Below are 7719 nucleotides of genomic sequence, written 5' to 3'. Positions count from 1 at the left end.
TTGTGGTCCCGAAACCACTTTCCGACTAGGGTCAATTTAGGGCTGTCACAACTCTCTCCCACTTAAGAAATTTTCGTCCCCGAAAATCTTACCAGTAAATAGGTTTGGGTATCGTTCTTTCATAGAGTTCTCGGTTTCCCAAGTAGCTTTTTCGATCCTGTGTTTGAGCCATAACACCTTTACTAACAGAACCCTTTTGTTTCGCAACTCTTTCACTTCACGAGCTAGGATACGAATCGGTTCTTCTTCATAGCTCATATCGGCTTGAATTTCAACCTCGGAGGGATTTATTATGTGCGAAGGATCAGATCTGTAACGTCGAAGCATCGAAACATGAAAAACGTTGTGAATCTTTTCGAGATCAGGGGGTAAAATCAATCTATATGCCACTGGACCAACTCGTTCGGATATTTCATACGGCCCCATGAACCTCGGACTCAGTTTGTCCTTACGGCCAAATCTGAGTATCTTTTTCCAAGGTGAAACTTTAAGAAACACTTTGTCTCCCACCTGATTCTCAATATCTCTTCGTTTTAAATCGTCGACGACTTCGACGATCGATCTCGCCTTGAGACTTTCACGAATTATCTTTACTTTCTGCTCAGCGTCTTTAATCAAATCAACTCCGAAAATTTTACTTTCACTGAGCTCGGTCCAAAACAATGGTGTACGGCATTTACGACCGTACAAAGCCTCGTAAGGTGCCATCTTAATGCTTGACTGAAAACTATTGTTGTAAGCGAATTCAATCAAAGGTAAATACCGTTCCTATGAACCACCAAACTCAAGAATGCAACACCTCAACATGTCTTCGAGTATCTGAATTATCCGTTCAGATTGGCCATCAGTCTGAGGATGAAAAGCGGTGCTAAAATGCAACTTGGTGCCCAAAGCTTCTTGCAATTTCTTCCAAAATCGCGATGTGAATCTCGGATCTCTATCTGACACAATGGAAATAGGTACTCCATGTAACCTTACAATCTGAGATACATACATTTCAGCTAGCTTGTCAAGGGAATAATCCGTACGTACAGGAATAAAATGAGCTGACTTTGTCAGTCTATCATCAACAACCCAAATCGCGTCTTTCTTACTTGCCGACGATGGCAACCCAGATACAAAATCCATCGTGACTCGATCCTATTTCCATTCAGGTATCATGATCGGCTGAAGTAAACCTGTAGGCACTTGATGTTCCGCTTTCACTTGTTGACATATTAAACACTTTGAAACAAAATCGGAAATGTCTCGTTTCATACCATGCCACCAAAACTAACGTCTCAGATCATTGTACATTTTCGTACTCCCCGGGTGAATTGACATTCGGCTACAATGAGCTTCGTTCAGAATTGTTGAAATAAGTTCTGAATTTCTTGGAACACACAAACGACTTCTGAACCTCAAACAATCATCATCATCAATTTGAAACTCTGATTCCTTATTCAAACACATTCATTTGTTTTGCAACCAATTCATCATCGACTTTACGAGCTTCACGAATTTGATGAATCAACAATGGTTTGGCCTTTATTTACGCTACTAACACATTATCGGATAGAACCGAGCAAATGTACATTCATCGCTCGTAAAGCAAACAGTGATTTACGACTTAAGGCATCCGCAACCACATTAGCCTTTCCCGGGTGATAGTCAATGACAAGCTCATAATCTTTTAACAACTCGAGCCAACGTCTTTGTCGCAGATTCAAATCTCTTTGAGTCATCAAATATTTGAGACTTTTGTGATCCGAAAATACATGGCACTTCTCACCAAATAAGTAGTCTCCATATTTTCAAAGCGAATACGATGGCAGCTAATTCGAGATCATGGGTTGGATTATTTTTCTCATGTGGCTTCAATTGTCTCGACGCATACGCTACAAATCGACCTTCTTGCATCAATACACAACCCAACCCAAGTAAGGATGTGTCACTGTAAATGACAAACTCTTTGCCTGATTCAGGCTGCACTAGCACTGGAGCTTTAGTCAAGTAAGTTTTTAGTTGATCGAAACTTTTCTGACATTTTTCTGATCATTCGAACTTAACATCTTTCTGAAGTAGCTTCGTCATTGGTGTGGCTATCATTGAGAAACCCTTTACAAACCGTCTGTAGTAATGTAAGCAAGTCCCAAAAGCTCGAACCTCGATAATATTTCTGGGGCTTCAGTTAAGTATGGCTGAAATTTTCTCGGATCAACTCGAATACCGATGCGAGATACCACATGACCCAAGAAGCTAACCTCTCTTAACGAACTCACACTTACTTAACTTAGCATATAACTGCTTTTCCCGTAAAATCTGCAACACTAATCCCAGGTGTTCAGCATGATCGGTTTCATTTCTCGAATAGACCAAAATATCATCGATAAACACAACTACAAACCGATCCAACAACGGTTTGAAGATCCGATTCATCAAATCCATAAATACCGCAGGGGCATTAGTGAGCCCAAACGACATCACTAAGAACTCGTAGTGACCGTATCTCGATTAAAGCGGTTTGGGTATATCCGAATCCGAATTATGAATCGATAATAGCCCGATCTCAAATCTATCTTTGAAAACACTGAGGCTCCCTTTAGTTGATCAAACAAATCATCAATATGCGGTAAAGGATATTTATTCTTTATTGTCACTTTATTCAGCTGACGATAGTCGATGCACAACCTCATGGTTCCGTCCTTCTTTTCACAAACAATCTTGGTGCACCCTAAGGTGAGAAACTTGGTCGGCGAAACCTCTATCCGTCAACTCTTGCAAGCCGAGCTTTCAATTCCTTTAATTCCGTTGGTGCCATACGATACGGAGCTATCGAAATCGGTGTAGTCCTAGGTACAAGTTCGATGCAAAACTCTACCTCCGACGGTGGTAACCCCGGTAATTCTTCGGAAAAACATCCGGATATTAACAAACCACGGTACCGACTCAAGTTTCTTTCACGATTCTTTATTATCAAATACGACGTAAGATCGCTTCACACCCTTACTCACATATTTTGGGCTAACATCGAGGATATTATTGTTGGCAATCCATTCAAGACAAGAGACTCAACTCGGATTATCTCATTATTTGCACACCTCAAATCAATAGTCTTACTTTTGCAATTCACAACCGCATCATGTACGGTCAACCAATCCAAACCGAGAATAACATCAAATTCATCAAACGGTAAAAGTATCAAGCCAGCCGGAAAACAGGAACCTTGAATTACTAGGGGGCATTTCTTACACACCTTATCAACAAGCACATAATGACCTAAGGGATTCGACACTCTAATAACGAACTCGATGAGACTCAACAGTAAAGTCTTCTTTGGATGCTAAAGTCTCACATATATAAGAATGAGTAGAACCAGGGTCAATCAATGCAATCACATTAGTATCAAGGAGAGTGAAAGTACCGGTAATAACATCAGGCGAAGAAGCATCCTCGCGTGCATGTATAGCATAAGCTCTAGCAGGAGCACGAGCCTCAGATCTGGTAGTAACATCTCTAGATCCTCTCTGACCGCCACTAGCATTCCCCGCATTTTTAGATGGTCTACCTCGAGCAGTAGTAGCACCCGGTTTCCCACTCTGATTTACATTCTGTTCAGACAGTCTCGGGCAATTCTTGATAAAGTGGTCAGCTACTCCGCACTTATAACAGGAGCGGTTATAGAATCTACAACTCCCCGAATGCCATTTACCACAATACTGGCACTCTGTCCTGTCCCGACGATCATTTCCAACACTGGCAACCGAAGTGACTCGTGTACTCACAGGGGGTCGATCACGATCTCGTCTAGAAAAGCCCGAAGTGTCTTTAGATCGGCCTAAATCATCTCTAAATTTCTTCGATGGTGTTGAAAGGGCTTCCCGAAGATCTCTTCTGAAACTCCTTTGCTCCCATATCGACTTTTCTTTTCTCCTTCTTGAGCTCTTGACTTTGCAAGCTCGCTCGACAAGTACCACAAATTCTCGATTTCTAAAATGCCAACACACGTTTTATATCTTCTTTCGGTCCATCTTGAAACGTTTGCACATTACGGCTACGAGGAAATGCATTCTCGGCGTCTGGCTAAGCCTTACAAACTTTCATTCATAATCGATAACCAACATGGAACCTTGTTTAAGTTCAAGAAATTCTTTCCGCTTTTGATCAATGAATCTCGGTTGATATACTTTTTGAAACTTCGGTTTGAAAAACTCCCAAGTTACTTGCTCTCTGGGCTGTGAAATCAACGTATTCCACCAATAATAGGCGAATCTCGTAGCAAGGAGATAGTACACTTAAGGCAATCATTGGGTGTGCAAGATAGTTCATCAAGTACCGAATAGTGTTGTCCAACCAAAATTCACTTGCTCGGCATCATCATTGTCGGTAGCCTTAAATTGATAGCCCGTGTTTTCGGATTACATCAGCTGGGGCTTATTTAACCTTATCCGGTCGATTCTGGGAGGTATCGTGAGGTCAGGGTTGTATTGCTCGGGAATGGGGTTGTGGAGCAGTAGTATTAGTTCGAATGTCTTGATTGAACCATTCATTCATTATGCTATAAAAGCACATCTAGCTTCATCATTCGACTACTAGCAATAGGTTGAGAGTCATGGTATTGTCCCTTCTTGCGGGAGTAGGCGCTACACTCTCAACATCATCAGCTACCGCTCGGTTGGGATCGGGATCCATTACTATAAGTAAACACATTTTTAATCGTCAGAAATCACCACACTATCAATAAACACATAATGCTAAAGTCTCACATATATAAGAATGAGTAGAACCAGGGTCAATCAATGCAATCACATTAGTATCAATGCAATCACCCCTAAACTTTTGCATATTTACATTTTTGCCCCTAGGCTCGAGATTAAACTTTATTCCTTATTCTTATGTTTTACAACATGCTGATCACTTTTCTCTTCTATGGCAACATCAAATTCTCACTCTAACATGTACTTGTGACTATTAGGTATTTTTACCGATTAAGCCCTTTTACTCGTTTTTGCTTAAAATCGAGTAGTACAAGTTGTCTAACATAATTTAAAACTTCATATTCTATCATAAAACATCAAAATACACAAATTTCACCTATGGGTATTTTTCCAAATATAAACCCTAGGTTAAATTATTGCTAACATAAGCTTTATCGAGTTCTGGGATCTCAAAAGCGTAAAATCATTAAAAGCGGGCTTGGAATCACTTGCTATGGAGCTTGGAAGCTTGAAACAAACCCTAGCTATGGAGAACCCTTGAAATTTCGGCCTAATGAAGAAGATGGACAAAATTGGCTTTTAATTTTGTTTTAATTCATTTTAATAACTAAATGACCAAAATACCCTTACTACTAAACTTTCCAAAGATTCCTTCCATGTCTTAATTTTGTCCATGAACTTAAAATTGGTCAAATTGCTATTTAAGACCTCCTCATTACTATTCCAAAACAATTTCATACTAAAACTTCAAGAATGCAAGTTTTGCAACTTATTCGATTTAGTCCCTACTTTCAATTTAAGCACTTTAGGCATAGAATTTCATCACGAAATTTTCACACAATCATGCAATCATATCATAAACCTCAAAATAATTATAAAATAATTATTTCTATCTCAATTATGGTCACGAAACCACTATTACGATTAGGCCCTAATTAGGGATATTACAACTCTCACCCCTTTAAGGATTTTCGTCCTCGAAAATCTTAAATAAAGATGTGGGTATTGATTTCTCATAGTTTCTTGGATTCCCATGTAGCTTCTTCTACTCCATGCCTTTGCCACAACACCTTCACAAGTGCAACATTTTTATTCCTTAGTTGTTTGACCTCTCGAGCTAAAATCTTAATCGGTTCTTCTTCGTAGGTCATATCTAGTTGTAGTTCAATTTACGTCGGTGAAACTACATGTGAAGGATCCGAACGATACCGACGTAACATAGATACGTGGAATACATCATGAATCTTCTCTAATTCGGTGGTAATGCTAGCCGATATGCTCTGGGTCCAACTTTTTCAATTACTTCATACGGCCCAACAAAGCGGACTTAATTTGCCCTTCCATCCAAATCTAAGGACTTTCTTCCACGAGTCACCTTTAAAAATACTTTATCACCAACTTGAAATTCAATGTCCTTTCACTTTAGGTGCGCATAAGATTTACATCTATCTGAAGCGACTTTCAAACAATCTCGAATTATCTTCACTTTTCTTGGTTTCTTTTATTAGATCAACTCCATAAATCTGATTTTCCTTGAGTTCGGTCCAATACAATGGCGTTCGACACTTACGACCATATAATGCTTCATAAGGTGCCATTTTCAAGCTCGTCTGATAACTATTATTGTAAGCAAATTCCACCAACGGTAAGTATCTTTCCCAACTTCCTTGAAATTCCAATACACAACATCTAAGCATATCTTCAAGAATCTGAATTATTCTTTCTGATTGTCCATCAGTTTGTGGATGAAAAGCAGTACTAAAATTTAACTTCGTACCTAACGCGTCTTGCAACTTTTGCCAAAACCGCGAGGTAAACCTTGGATCTCTATCTGAAATAATCAATAATGGTATTCTGTATAATCTAACAATTTCTCTAATATACAGTTTATCCAACTTGTTAAGAGAATAATCCGTACGTACCGGGATAAAATGAGCCGACTTAGTTAATCTGTCAACTATTACCCAGATGGCATCTTTCTTTCTGAGTCAATGGCAATCTGAAACAAAATCCATAGTAATCGATCCCATTTCCATTCGGGAACCATAATAGGTGGAGTAGTCACGAAGGTACTTGGTGTTGACTTTCACTGTTGACAAATTAAGCATTTGGACACAAACTCGATATATCTCTTTTCATTCCATTCCACCAATACATTTTCTTCAAGTCGTTATACATTTTCGTACTACCGGATGAATCGAGAAATAACCACTATGTGCTTCTGTAGGATCTTTTGAATCAATTCCTCATTCTTGATACACAAATCCGATCTTTAAATATTAAGCACCCATCGAACCAATTAAAATCGATCCGTGTCGACTTCACCTTATTTTCTTTTGGCTAGCAAATCTTGATCATTTTTCGAGTTTGAAATCTCTTGTAAAACATCGGTCTTACTCTTAACTCTACTAGAATCGAACCGTCATCGACATTTTCAAGCGAGTGTTCATAACTCTCAAAGCAAACAACAACTTTCTACTTAAAGCATCGGCAACCACATTCGCTTTTCAGGATGATAATCAATAACAAGCTCATAATCTTTCAATAACTCCAACCATCTTGTTGTCTCAAATTCAAGTCTTTTGTGACATCAAGTATTTAAGACTTTTGTGATCGGTATATACTCGGCACTTTTCACCATACAAATAATGTCGCCAAATCTTCAAAGCAAACACCACTGCTGACCAATTCCAAATTGTGAATAGGATAATTCCTCTCATGAGGTTTTAAGCGCCTCGAAGCATAAGCCACCACTTTTCCTTCTTGCATGAGTACACACCCCAAACCATTTAGAGAAGCATCACTATACACCACAAATTCTTTACCTAATTCGGGTTGTACCAACTTTGGTGCTTGATTAATAACTTTTCAATTCTTCAAAACTCGTTGACATTCTTCCGTCGATTCAAATTTAACATCCTTTCGGAGTAGTCTAGTCATAGGAGCAGCAATTATAGAAAATCCATTTACAAACCGCCGATAATACCCAGCTAGCCCCAAGAAACTTCTAACTTCGATTCGT

This window comes from Gossypium arboreum, chromosome 13, assembly GCF_025698485.1.
Source record: "Gossypium arboreum isolate Shixiya-1 chromosome 13, ASM2569848v2, whole genome shotgun sequence".
Taxonomy (NCBI): Eukaryota; Viridiplantae; Streptophyta; class Magnoliopsida; order Malvales; family Malvaceae; genus Gossypium; species Gossypium arboreum.
The sequence above is the reverse complement of the archived record's forward strand: the minus strand, read 5'-3'. Positions refer to the sequence as shown.